At 43.3% G+C, this 14,516-nt stretch overlaps 1 protein-coding gene across 3 annotated transcripts in view; it reads left to right on the top strand.

Annotated features, from left to right (window-relative positions):
• The first annotated feature begins 252 nt into the window (after positions 1-252).
• The window catches only part of LOC126298001 (elongation of very long chain fatty acids protein AAEL008004), a 282,289-nt gene continuing 268,025 nt past the window's right edge, over positions 253-14,516 (top strand). For 2 of the 3 annotated variants that reach the window (XM_049989320.1, XM_049989318.1), the window contains exon 1: positions 267-332. The gene's annotated coding sequence lies outside the window, so the exon portion shown is untranslated. Of the gene's footprint in view, positions 333-14,516 lie in introns of all 3 variants that reach the window. The other variant, XM_049989319.1, reaches the window with a different exon arrangement.

Here is a 14,516-nt window from a genome sequence, read left to right on the forward strand (position 1 = left end):
ATGCAGAACAGACGGAAAAAATTGAGGATTTTCCTAATATTTCTTCCTACAGCGGATAGAGTATACGGATAACTGTGGGGTCCATTTACGAAAGGTAAGAGCCATCGTACGCAAATTAATCAAGGCGAGCGAGGAGATTTCCACGGACGGCTGGGCAGAACCGGCGCTCCGCAGCCCACAGTGAGGAAGGGCAGGTGGCGTAGTGGGGCTCTCGGCCGGCAGAGGCGCTGGCGTCAAGGCCGTCGCTCGCAGTTACCCTTGCGGAGCGGCCCTCAGCAGCGCAGTCTGTCCTGCGACGCCGACGTTGACGAGTGAGGTGCTACAGCTCCGAGGTACGTAGCGGTCTGCTCGCCGCTCCCTTCTGCTGCCAGTGCCTTCTTTCCGTTACGGCATCTCTTCCAGTTCGTCGCTTTTCTGGGAAGTAAGCCAGTTTGGTCTCGACCGAGATGCTGTGTTTGCGTGATCTGACAGTTCGTGGTTCTCCAGTGCAGCCAGGGATTTCTCAGCTGTAACTAGCAGGCGGATGAATTTCTCTCCAACTATACCATAAACCAGGATAAAGAGTTGTGGCCAAAAGCTGCTGGACTTGCAGTCGCAGATTTTCCAGCGCATCCCTACGCAAACTGACACGAAACAGATCCTTTCACGATCCTCGGCTGTGTGTAATACCTCAATAAATTTTGCACTGATATCGGAGAGATCTCATTTTCCGAGATAACAATGAAAGAAAATAAAAATCTGCGAATTCGGTGGATTAGGTTTGTTCAGACCAGAAAAATTGCGACTTTCGACCTGTACTTTAAAGTGGCTCCTGAATCATGAATGACATTTTCTGAATGTCTTCGGCAGGAGTCCAGTAATTTGGAGTAGTGAGTGTACTGTACTATTCAGTTCGTCATTAAGTTAGAGTTCAGTGCAGAGCATTATGGAAGCAAATATTTTAGTAGATATAATCTACGTTTAACACAAAACTTTATGCCAGTTCACGTATTGTCAAAGTAATGTGAACCCTATGACATCAGACGAAAATGTGGGACTCCTGGTCCATACCGATTCTGCGGAATTGCGATAGCGTTGTTGGTGTCTGTACCACAGACGTTATGATTTTGTACTGAGAAACTTTAGTTGTAACTGATTGAACAATTTCCAGAGTAGCTGACGGTTTCCAATTTTATTTAGCTGTCGTAAGGTCGTTGCTTTTCAGCAAAATTATAGAGAAATAACTGAATCAAATCAGCGACTGCTTTCCGAAGGATATCTGTGCTTTGCACTCCTGGCTTGAAAGACGCGCGCGCAAAACTGTCTTTACAAACAGCTGTGACTTCGCGCCGCCTGTCTCCTGTCAAACAGCCAGCGTGCTTTAACCTACTGGATAGATCTTTTATTTCGGAAGAAACAGTAGCACTATTTATTAATCGGATAAATCGTCGGAATGAGATTTCTGTCTTGGTGGACACAATTTCGCTCCTTGATGTTACGAACAGATCAAAATATGTCATTTCTGCTTACTTCATTAACAGATCAGAAGGGGTCCAGGTTGCCACATCCTCTCCTCAGAGCTATTTTCGAAGAAAAGATCCTCAGGTACCAAATATTCGAAGTTGTAAGGAGACTATCGGCGTAATAGGGTTTTTGCTGAATGGGTCCGTGTCAGACTACCATTCTAATTTTTCGGCACTTCCACCCCTGGAAGTGATTTGTTAATTTGAAAACTGACTACTCGCCTTTTAAATGGCTGTGTAAGAAAGATTAAAGGTCTGCGGAGAGCAACAACATGCCACCTACAACAGGACCACGGCTAGTAAAGCACTGTGCTGTGCAACCAATCTTACAACTGAGGACAGCTTTACGTTTTATCACTTCAGTTAAACACAGAGCCCTCAAAAGTGTCACGAGTTCAAAATGCTGCAGTTTTCAGAATTCAGCAGTACTGAATTAGACGTCAGTAAAATAACCTTGTTAGGTTCGACTCCGTGATTTCTGCAGCGTGCACAGTACAGTTCCAGCACCATCGGAAAATAATGCACTGATGCCGACACACTAACGCCGTCCCAAAAGCTATGTTATGCATGAACATGAACAAGGAAGCTTAAAGTTTAACGTCCTTTGGTTGTCCATGTCGCCAGACACTGATTACACAGATGGGTACGAAACCAGTCGTTGCAGTGTCGAAGGAATCATCACGGCGTTCACAACAAATATCCTAAAATCTAAATCAGGACATCTGGACGAGGATTAAACCCCTCTGCTCCGAAAGAGTCTGGGCATCACCATGTCGCTCGCCTTATCCGGCACTACGATCGCGCGGAACACGTTGGATGCACGCTCGCATTGTTGGTAACTGTGATAGTTACTAACAATGCGAGCGTGCATCCAACGGCTCACCGAATTTGCTCATCTTGTGCTCGGTTGTAGTGCATACCTAGATGTAACAAATACTGGTCTAGTACGATGTACTTCTGAAGCGTTTTCGAGAATCCGACGATCAAAGTTTTACGAACCTGTTGAATGCCATACGAGAGCACCAGCCATCCAACTAATGCAGCAGACTGTAAGTCTGCCCGTACTGCGATCCAGTGCCGTGATTTTTTCTAATCTTCCATCAAACACCGAATCACGTTTGTTCGGAAAGGAACAACAACAACAAACACATTACTGATCGTCATAGTGGAACACTTTTGGCGAGGCATAATTAGGAATCGTAAAATACAGTATACATTTCATTATAACACTAAGTAATGCTGATGAAATGGATATTTACTTACCGATACAGTCACGCATGTATCGCAAATACAGTGTACATTATTCAGCACTGCTACTGCCCGGTATGACTTCACTGCGATACGCACATACACAGAGTACATTATAATAAGGAATCGTGAGGAAATTTACATTTGCGCGTATAATAGTGAAATCATACGGAGCTGTACCTGCTTTAAATAGCGTACACTGTATTTGTGACAGGCGCATGAATGTGTCAATAAATGAATGTTTATTTCATCACGATTCCTTGTTACACCTCGATTATACTTCGCCATTAATGTACCACAGTGATAACTATTATTATTGTACCTTTCCGAAGGAAACAAGTGTTACGTGGAATCTTAGGAAAAAAAGATAATGGCGTGATTTGAACGCAGTAAGGGCAAACTTCTAGTCTGTCTCTTTAGCTCGTCGCGTTGTTTCTATTTCAGCTGAGTTTGCCGTTTTTTAAACAAAAACATTAAAGAAAGCACACACTGCCATGTTTTCCAAGACGTCCTCTCCATCATCCTTGGATAGATGGATGCAAGGATAAATTACATACCTGAGTACCAAAGTAAAGTAATTTAGGGCGGTACGTAAGATCTAAATAAAGGAAGAACACATGACGTAGATAAAATATATTCCTTATTTACGGGTCTTCAGCTGTTGCAGGGCATTCGTTAGGAAATTAGACAGACATTTAATACGTGATCTAGATCAGTCGTCTGCTAGTGCTATTCACAGATAGTTTTGAAAAGTTACAATATATCTCTTATGAAGTTGCCCTTTCAGTATCCAGTGTTGCTGAAGGTAGTCCAGTACACAGTGATGTACTGTCTTCAGCGTGAAGTAGACGCACTGTCCGAGCAACCAAATGTAGCTGTGGCACTCAGCAGGAGACAAGAATTTCCAGTCTTGTCGCAGCAGAGTCGTGATATCAGTTTCTTGAGGAGTCGTCCTTGTTATCAGTGCCAACTTGTCCCTTGTCTAACTCCAAATGCGTGTAGATTCGTCACAAAGAAAGTAGCGGGAAATGTCTACCTAGTTGCAGGAGTTACAAACAGTATTCGGTATCAGTTTTAGTTTAAATTTCCTTTCAGGTACTGACAGTGTTTCTGAGACTGCAGCACCTCAATCGTCTCAGACTTTTGTAGCCAACACCGACTCGTCAGTGTTTCTGCAGACTTGTGCCCATGACGTCCGTGGATATTTGACAGACGAGAGGTGTCTGGGAGAGTTCACTATTAGGACTCGATAGATTAAGTCGGCAGATGAATTGGGAATTTGTGTATCTACGTAGTTCGGAACTAAGTAATTGAATTTTTGTAATGTTTGTTGCTCAATCGCGTCTATCTCTGGTGTGCTCGCTGACGTCGAGAATCTTTGTTATAGTCCGTTATCGCCGCTTCTCGACAGCTGGTCCGTACGTATGTCTTAGAAAAACTTTTAAAACATAAACTTCTGTTCTCGGAAACGCTAGAGAACCGTGTCGTACTAGAGCATCATTTATGACCAATGTCAGTGACCCGTTGAGTGCTTTCCTTGTTGGGGTACGTTAAATCCTCCCTTGGAGTAGCTTGAATTCTCCGGACTCAGTAAAGGGCTGTATTTTAGAAGGGCGACATATCTCCGTTTGTCCACGAACGTGAATTATACCGAGCGAGGTGGCGCAGTGGTTAGCACACTGGACTATTACTCGGGAGGACGACGGTACATACCCGCGTCTAGCAATCCTTATTTAGATTTTGCGTGATTTCCCTAAATCGCTTCAGGCAAATGCCACAATGATTCCTTTGAAAGGGCGCGGCCGACTTCCTTCTCCATCCTTCCCTAACCCGATGGGACCGATGACGTCGTTGCCTGGTCTCCTCTCCCAAATCAACCAGCCAGCCAACCATCCAACCTGTAAGTAGGTATACCACCCACACCGTTTACATGTCGTTGTCCCTGGAAGTCATTTTCTTAGAAACAAACAGAAAGTTCTCCATACGCAGGGTGATTCGGTGATAACAAAACGTTCTAGGGATGATATAGATGAGTAGATGTATCAGTTTGAGATCAAGAACACTAGTCTGGGAACAAATCAATGGAAAATTACGAAGTCAAACCAGCTGTGACATAACTCTGCCAGTGGAATACGGTAATCTACGAATCATCGTTTGTTAGATGGAATCGTATACATTGTAGAGCAGGCAAACCACGACCACTGTTCGTACGACACCTGAGTTGTTGGAACGAGTGCGATACTACTTTGTGCAACTACGTCTTGAATGCTTAGAAGCTGGGAAGACGCTGTGTAGAACAAACCAGTAAACTCCCCCCCCCCCCCCCGGGTTTTTTAAGATATCGAACTCCTACATATAAAACGTCACATATCCAGAAAGATAATATGATGTAATTTTGCAGGTATGTTCAGTGATACATGTGTACATTGTCTGCAAAATGTGTTGTGAAACTGAAACATCATGCGCGATGCTGCAGTTTTACTGTATGAACGCTGAAAATGTAGTAAGCCAATAAACTTGTTTCCTTTCATTATTTTCTTGGGGTCAGGGGGAGGGGGATTCAGTGAGGAAATATTCCTTAAAAGTTTGAAATTATGTGTGAGATTTGTCGCAAGTCACTAAGTGCTCTAATTATTAAATACTGGATGATTATAGTCTGGGTAATTTGAGCAGCGTGGGTTACCCCCCCTCAAGGCACATACACAGTTTCTAACTGTAATACTTGCCTTATTACCTTAACCCTTCAGCATAAATATTATAGCTCTTAATGAAAAAGTTATGACATCATTTTAAAATTTTAAATTTGATCAACAACAGTATGAAATATTGAAAATCAAATTTTTGTTGCCCCTGCAGCCGTTAGATGGAAAGCCTGTAGCTGACCGTACCCGGTGTTAGCTGTTTAGTGGTCCAGTTGTAAATGTAACGGCTTGTGTAAGTTGTGCAGATAAATAAAATCACTAGAAAATGTGTCTACTTTAACTTTTATCATCGTCAGCAGGTCGACAGTGAATTTTAAATCTCTTTTTCGTTTAAAATTCAGCTCTCAGTCGTTGTATAATCATTTCTCAGTCACCTGTCGCGTTAAGACACTATTAGCATCCTATCTGTCGGCAAAAACGACCGTTTCCCTCGTCAGCAAAGCAACAGCTTCTCGGAGAAGTAACGGAATCAAAAAGGTGTAACAGTTGGTAGTAGTGGCCACTGCGAACGGAAATTACGTTGGCGCCAGCGATGAAATTTCGCTCGCAAGCGCCTGTGTATCCCTCATGACGTATGATACAGAACTTACTGTTATGCAGTTCTAGGTGTTGTCAAGCGTCCTCTTCCACGCACTGCATTAGTAGAAACCTCAGACGTTCCGCAGACGATTTCGTTGTTTGTAATGCAATAATGGCTAAAAAAAAGGCTACGCAAATATCCATTAGGACCTTGATAACATTTCAAAGTGGTGCAAAGGACAGCAGCTTGCATTAAGTGGTCTGAAATATAAAATTTTACACTTCACAATACTATAAACCGTAGTAGCCTACTACTATAATATTAGGGAGTAACAGTTGGAATCGGGTACCTCGTACCAATACCTGGGTGTAATAACTTGTAGGGATATGAAATGGACCGCTATGTAGACTCGATCCTACGTAAAACAGGTGACAGACATTGATTCATTCGTAGAATTCTAGAGAAATACAATCAGTCCACAAAGAAGGTTGCTCACAGAACACTCGTGCGACCCATCCTAGAATATTGCTTTAGTGTGTAGGACCAGTACCAAATAGAATAAACAGGATATATTTAACGTATACATAAAAAGGCAGCACGGATAGTCGCAAGGTTTTTTTTTTAAGTGTGGGAGAGAGTCATGGAGAAGATGAAAAAAACTGGAAAACGCTTGAAGACATGAGCAACTATCTCGTGAAAACGTAGTTAGAAAAATTCTAGAACCTGCTTTAGGTGACGAATCTTGAAATATACTGCAACCCCTGTGTTTCGCTGCCATGGGGATCGAATAGCGAAAAGAGGAGTTTAAGCAGTAAACGGGAAGAAACCTAGCAGCTGGTACAGTGGAAATTATCCCCATCATCCACTTCACACATCGGTTTGTAGAGCGTGGATTTAGATGTAGAGTGCTCAACGGGAATGATACATTTCTGTTAAAGTTGTTGCACACATTCCAATTTGCACAGCCTGTTAATGATTGAGTTCCAGTTGCGTAAAGTATGTGCTAGACTCGGTGTCTGCTCAAACAAAATATTGTGTTTATTCGTAAAAAAAACTATAGATTCCTGTATTTGATGTGCCCCTTGTGTTTGGTACAGAGCTGGGTAACTGTTCCTATAGACTTTCTCACATAATTAGTGCTATATTCGCACTTCGTTGTTACATTTACATTCATTCGTTTCTGGACAACAGTTCCTAATTTCAAATTGTCTCTGGAAGTTTTTATCAGTATCACTGAAAAACCTTTGCTTATGGGTACCCACAATGTATTTAATGCACGTTAGTAAAAGTGATCCTTAACAAGAAATTTATCCTGTATTTTCGATTGACGGTCCGCTATTTTTGTGACTTATTTCACGAAGATCATGTTGGATAACACGTCGTCAGATTATAGGTGAATCTCTTTGTTGTTCTACCAATCTAGACTTCCAGTATTATCATCAGACCACAAAATTCACGTAAGCAGATATATGTAATTACAATTCATCATGATTTTGACGACGTCCATTTCGTCTCAAAAACATGTAAGATTAAATCTGCTTTTATGTTACTACTTTTGAATTGTAAGATAAGGAGAGAATTACAGTTTAAACGTGTGTAATACGCGTCACTGAACAGTTTAATGTCAAACTCCAATGCTCAAATACTGTCAAAAAGCAAGACGTAAATATCACCTGTATCATTATTTCGAATGTCTTACGCTGAGATCTACCAGAACAGCCTAATTCACAACACATTTTCCTGAAATTCGCCCTTTTCCATCGTCCGTTCCGAGTATCGAGAGACAACATACCGGGTGTACCATAGTTAACAGCAACAACTGACAGGGGTGTAAGTATACCGCTGAAATTTCACCCACGGCATTCTTGAACAAGAAATACAATACTAATACAGCAGTAACATTTTTGCTGTAGTTTGTTGTCTCAGTTGTCTTTTTAGTTATTACCTGTTTCGTTCTAATTTAGATCATATTCAGATCCATTGCAGTTAAAAAGCTATCCGACAATGTTTTTGTTTGCAATGCGCAGGCCTCATAAGTCGATCATGTGACTCATGCAGGCTGTGCAAACCACATAAAACTGACGGGCTGCTCTGCAACTACAAAGGATCTGAAGATGTGCAAAATTAAAACGAAAGCAGTAATCATTAAAAATACAAATGGGACAATAGAATGCATGTAAAATATAAGAACGCTAATTAGTACCGCAAATATATTTCCACTTGACTTCATGTCAAGTCTCCATAACTATTATCTTTCGTAATACGCTACAATTTACTGCATTCTCTTACCTGTTAAATAACATGTCTCATCATGTCAGGCTGTTGTAAGTCGCTCAGCTGCGGTTCCGAAAACTGTTCTAATATATCGGGATAGATGTTAGATGCTAATATTTTTTCAAAAAAAGGAATGGCAAATGATTTGGGTGTTAAACCTCACTACACACCTATTTTAGGGGAATCTCTAATTATATAATTACAAGAATTTGATCGGTAAACGTCTTTCATACGTGCTAAGAAACAAGCATATAAACGGTGTCGAGCCAAAGAGTCTAGTAAACATGGGCTTTAAAATGCACACCTTAAGAACTGTGAGCACTTTTTTATTTTCGCTGCTGTGAAACATCTATTCTACTGAAAAAGTGCTCATAGCCCTTGGTTTGGTCCATACTAACTCCTCCCAAAATATAGAAAGCAAATAGATTGCACTAGAGAAGACTTGTTTCACAGTATCAAAGACGAAGTGCTCATAGCTCTTAAGGAATGCATTTTACATTACATGTTTATAAGACGTTCTTGCTTCGAATGATCGTTCCTATCATATCCCTGAATATTGAACATTTCTAAAAAAAAAAAAAAAAAAAAAAAAAGTGGCTCTGAGCACTATGGTACTTGACATCTGAGGTCATCAGTCCCCTAGAACTTAGAACTACTTAAACCTAACTAACCTAAGGACATGACACACATCGATGCCCGAGGCAGGATTCGAACCTGCGACCGTAGCGGTGGCGCGGTTCTAGACTGAAGCGCCTAGAATCGCTAGGCCACACCGGCCGGCTGAACATTCCTCCTGAAATAGTTTGTCTCTCTTAAGAGTCGTCAGGCTTATTTTCTAATACTTCGGGGGATATTTGCAAATTCGTTTTTGCGATGTGTAACTGGAATCACCCCAAAAAAACACTGCTTATCACCTCTTTCATGGGCGCGCAGTGTTGACGGAAAGGGTCTGTTTATCTCCTGTTACACGCAAAATGATTTTAGAAGCTGGATTTTACCTGCCCATTTGATGGAACGGTACTATATTATTCTAGTGCGGTTTTCATTTATGTACGAATAGGAGCAGTAAAAAAGGGAGAATAATCTATGCTCCAGCAGAGGCTGAGCGGCTTTTAATACATATCGATTATACGCACTACACTAATCTTGAACCGCTCTATCGGATGGACTCCCAAAATTATGCTTTAGAAACCATTGTTTGCAACGAGAAACACACCGACACTAATTCCGTCCCGGGGGGTATGGGGTGGCGGCAGGAAGGGCATCCGGTCACCCCTTAAACTTAACCATGTCAAATCCGTACTTAACCCTGCCGAACCAGCGCACAATGCGGGATAAAGGCAGTAGCAAAAGAAAGAAAGAAAGAAATGGGAGAAAGGAAAGGGAAGGAAAGGAACTGATATCAGCTGTATCGAGATTTCGTGCGGAATCGGCGGCGGCGAGTGGAAATGTGTACCAGACCGGGACTCGAACCCAGGATTTCCTGTTTATTAGGCAGTTGCGTTAACCACTGCGCCATCCAGACACAGTGTTCATCGCAAATGCGCCGACTATCTCGGCACGCTCTGCTCCCCGGCCGACCCACATTCTCACCTAGCGTCACCTGTCCGCAGTCCCCCCCCCCATGCTCGATCCAGCTGGAAGTCGAGTGATATTGTGCGTCCTCACTGAATATTGACGATTCACTGCCCATCAAGGCGAATCAATTGTATGAATGCGTGGCGCATTTTCTTTCGGAATTGTCCGATGCATCAGATGCCATTAGTTCTCTCCGTTTCCTTTACTTTCTCCACCCTCCACCATCAACTTCTGTTGTGGTCGGCAGGAGAGCCAACACCGTGTTCCTAGAGGAAGCCGAAAGGCACGCGTTTTAGCTCACGCAGGCTGGCGTGAGGTATGGAACAGGACAAGGTAATTAGACTTCAGAAAAACGGACGTAGCTGGTGGAATACTTAACTTTAATCCATTAATGATAAACGTCGCTCTTGACGTTACATATTTCACAATATAAATAGTACTGATAATGGCGCCTTGCTAGGTCGTAGCAAATGACGTAGCTGAAGGCTATACTAACTATCGTCTCGGCAAATGAGAGCGTAGAAGTCAGTGAACCATCGCTAGCAAAGTCGGCTGTGCAACTGGGGCGAGTGCTAGGAAGTCTCTCTAGACCTGCCGTGTGGCGGCGCTCGGTCTGCAATCACTGATAGTGGCGACACGGGGGTCCGACGTATACTAACGGACCGCGGCCGATTTAAAGGCTACCACCTAGCAAGTGTGGTGTCTGGCGGTGACACCACAACTTTCAAAATATGTATCACAGCGCGTGATGTTTCATTCCGGACATGTCCGAAAGAACGAACACCACTCATTCATATAACACATGAAATAATATTTTCATTTATGATGCACCCTATATACCTCACCGTGATACGACGAGACTAGAAAGAAATATCGGTAGCAGTTACACTGCTCAGTTTGGATCTTTATTTGTCGTCGTCGGTGGCGATCTTATACCAGAAACGACGAGAATAATCACCAGACGTTTTGTTTATTTTCCGGGCAGTGGTGCTAAAGAGGTGGTAATTGCCACGGCCGCCGTTGTCGGCCGAGGTTAAGGTCGAGGTGGGAGCAGGCGGCCGAGATTGCTGTTTGCAGCGGTGAAAGTCACGAGCCGTAGCTGCGGCGAGGGAAACTCGGAGGCGAGCCATGGTACCAGCTGACACTGGCTGCCGATCGGAAACAAAACATGCACCTGCCATTCTGGAAAGGACCGAGCCACTGTGTCCGGCGATGCAGTATGCGACCGAGCAGGCTTTTACTACTTAACGAATTAATTGGTTTCTTGCGAGATAGTAGGCAACCTTTCTCCTCAGTCTTACCAAATTCCGCATCGCCGAATGTTCATCCGCCGTCTGGGAGGGGAAACATCCGTTTCTGACTGGCAACGGAACCAGGGCGATTATGCCAACTATTCAGCTGTACTGTCTGCATTTTCGTGGTCGTTCAGGTATAAATTCGGAGTGTTTTGGTATAGAGGGCCCGTGATCTTCGGTGGCTCGATACAGAATAATAGTGTAATTACGGTCTATTTGTTTTAGTTACCCCAGTTACCTTTGTTTCTGTGACAATGCCATCACAACAGTGAAAAAGAGTATAGAATGCAGTCACTAAAACGTAAGGCAAAACACCGACGCCAGTGTACAGATGGTGATGTAGTAGTCGACGCTAGTTGACAGATCAGCACCGCTTCGTCGTGACCCTCTTCCTTTCTTTTATATCGGTGCAAGACGTGACGACGCCTCGAAACGGCGCTGTTGGCATGAACCTAACTAGACGAGACGACAGTGGATCGACAACAAAGCCCGGGAGCTGAACCCCGGAAGAGGGAACGAAACAACGTGCGAGTCCGAACGCTGTGTAGAGACGAGCAGGAAGATAAACAGAAACTCGACCACGCAGACGACTGAGGCTAGCACGCCGATACAGCGCGAAGCGAAGGCCAGGTCTGAGGTGGTTGAAGTCAACCAAAGAACTGCCAGGTCAGGTCTATCGCCGCTGACAGGTAAACAAACACGTGACTCAGTGTCTCTGCCCATGCCACACTTCGCGTGCGCCCCCCGTGACCGTGTTACGCACTATCCCTAAGCGATATCCACGCCAGTTCATCTGCATCCATCTCATTGTCCGCTGACGGGGATACTAAACATTTCATTCACTGTACCCTACCACGAAGTGCATATCGGCCAACTTTTCGTCATGAAACCTATCCATTCTCTTGTGTATCACTGTTAATGTACAGCTAAAATTGTTGGAAAAACAAACACGAGGCAAAACCAAGAAGTACTGAAGGCAATGAGTAAGGCTGGTATTACTGTTGTCTACATATTGCAGACCTCTGCTGCTAAGGGCTCCGAGTTGTAGCTTTCAACGTGGCGGTGTTTAACGTAAGTATGTCGGTGCGTGACAAACAGCGTGCTGTAATCGAGATGGGAGTTCGAAGAGTTCGTCCACACAGGCAACACCCTCCCATTCAGCATGACAATGCTAAGCTCCACATGAACACTAAGACATCTGACACAATCTGACGTCCGCAGCTCGTGGTCGTGCCTTAGCGTTCACGCATCCAACCCCCGGGTTCCCGGGTTCGATTCCCGGCGGGGTCAGGGATTTTCTCTGCATCGTGATGACTGGGTGTTGTGTGATGTCCTTAGGTTAGTTAGGTTCTAAGTTCTAGGGGACTCATGACCATAGATGTTAAGTCCCATAGTGCTCAGAGCCATTTGAACCACAATCTGACACCTTTGGGTTCACAGTCATCGATCATCCTCCACACAGACGCTACTTGGCTCCATCAGATTTTCATCTGCATCCAAAACTTAAAGAGCACGTTCGAGGACTTCACTTTGATAGTGACGAAGCGGTGCAAGCAGAAATGGGGTTGTGGCTCCGTCAACAAAGTCAAATATTCTGCAGTGATGGTATCAACAAACTTGTCTCTCATTGAGAGATATGTATTCGCCGCTAGGGTGTTTGTGTTGAGAAACATACATGTAGACATGAAGAATGATGATGTAAAATATTAGTAACGTTTGTTTTATTTTAAAAGCTTTAAGAGCTTTCACATGAGAAATTCGAAGGCATTACTTTTTAACTCAACCTCGTACAAAGATAAATGGTGATAATGAATCGAACACAATGCAGTTACTTTGCAATGAACCACGAGAGATCCCTTGTCTTTCATACGAAAATACTAGTTAAAATCTTTGAACACGATCCAGTATGTTATCCGTGGAGGTCGGGTTCACCTTGCATAGGATGGATGAGATGCCTAGATGCCGCATTCCGAATCGAATCGTCCCAATTTCAGAACTTGGAAGATAAAATTTTAAGTTCATCCTACTATAGCTCGTCGCATACGTTACGACCAAACATTGAGTCTTCCCCACTGGCTTCAGAACGGCAACAACCATAACACAAAGGATAAATCTCATTAATAATTATCGATTTGTAGAAGGAGTCAGACATTGAAAGGTAATTCAGGAAAGTTATATTAACACATAAACAACATGGATTTTTAAAAGGCATCGTTCTTGTCAAACACAACTGGGTCTCTATTCGCACGAGATAATAAACTTTATCGTAAGTAGATCGCAATCGCAAATCGATTCCATTTTTCTAGATTTCCTGAAAGTTTTTGACGTCACTTTTCATAAGCGTCTTCTAATCAAATTTCGTATCTACAGAATATCGTTCTAACTATGTCACATTGTGCTGTGATTGATAGGTACTCCAAGACTTCTCTGACGAATAGTAAAAAGCGGGAATTGCATATAAGAACTTCAATAGGGAATTTTTACTTTTACTAGTGAGAAAGATCTATTCACTGAACATATTACAAGTCTCTAGAACTATTGAGAGACCCTGAATTTTCTACTGAATATCTACTATCCCAAATACTCTGACATTTTCGCTATAAATGTCTCCTTCGCTAATAAACATACATCAACATTGCTGCAACAGTGACACTATTCGAACTGATATTTCAGCTTGTGAGCGATGGCCAACGACAGCTTTCGCCAGTTATAAGCCATGTGATCAGTCTTTGGAAAAGATTAACCCCGGAATACATCGAGACAAATGCGCGTGCGTAGTCGATTTGCAGAACCAGTATCATCATAGCAGACCTGATTTGGGTGAAATCAAGATGTTACCATTACATAATCTACGTAAAGTCGCCCTCTTATTAAACTGCACTTACGTCTGTGTCAGGATAGCATTTATGTGGCACAAGCTCCAAACAATAATCACTGCTCGAATAATGACTGACATGAATCTCTTTCACTCTCTCTCTCTCTCTCTCTCTCTCTCTCCCTCTCTCTCTCTTTCACTCTCTCTCTCTCTCTCTCTCTCTCTCTCTCTCTCTCTCTCTCTCTCTCTCCTCTCTCTCTCTTTCACTCTCTCTCTCTCTCTCTCTCCCTCCCTCTCTCTCTCTCTCTCTCTCTCTCCCTCTCTCTCTCTCTCTCTCTCTTTCACTCTCTCTCTCTCTCTCTCTTTCACTCTCTCTCTCTCTCTCTCTCTCTCTCTCTCTCTATCTCTCTCTCCGTCCCTCCCTCCCTCCCTTCATTAGTTAAGTCGATTCCGACTTCCCCTGACTCCAGTTCCTTCTGCCCAGCATTTACTATAGCTGACTTTCCAGGTTGGAATCCGTTACTTCTGCGACTCCATCGATCAATCTCATCCTTTGCGCCCTCTTCTCCTTGTGCCTTCGAT

The sequence above is a fragment of the Schistocerca gregaria genome, chromosome X (genome assembly GCF_023897955.1).
Source record: "Schistocerca gregaria isolate iqSchGreg1 chromosome X, iqSchGreg1.2, whole genome shotgun sequence".
NCBI classification, from domain to species: Eukaryota; Metazoa; Arthropoda; class Insecta; order Orthoptera; family Acrididae; genus Schistocerca; species Schistocerca gregaria.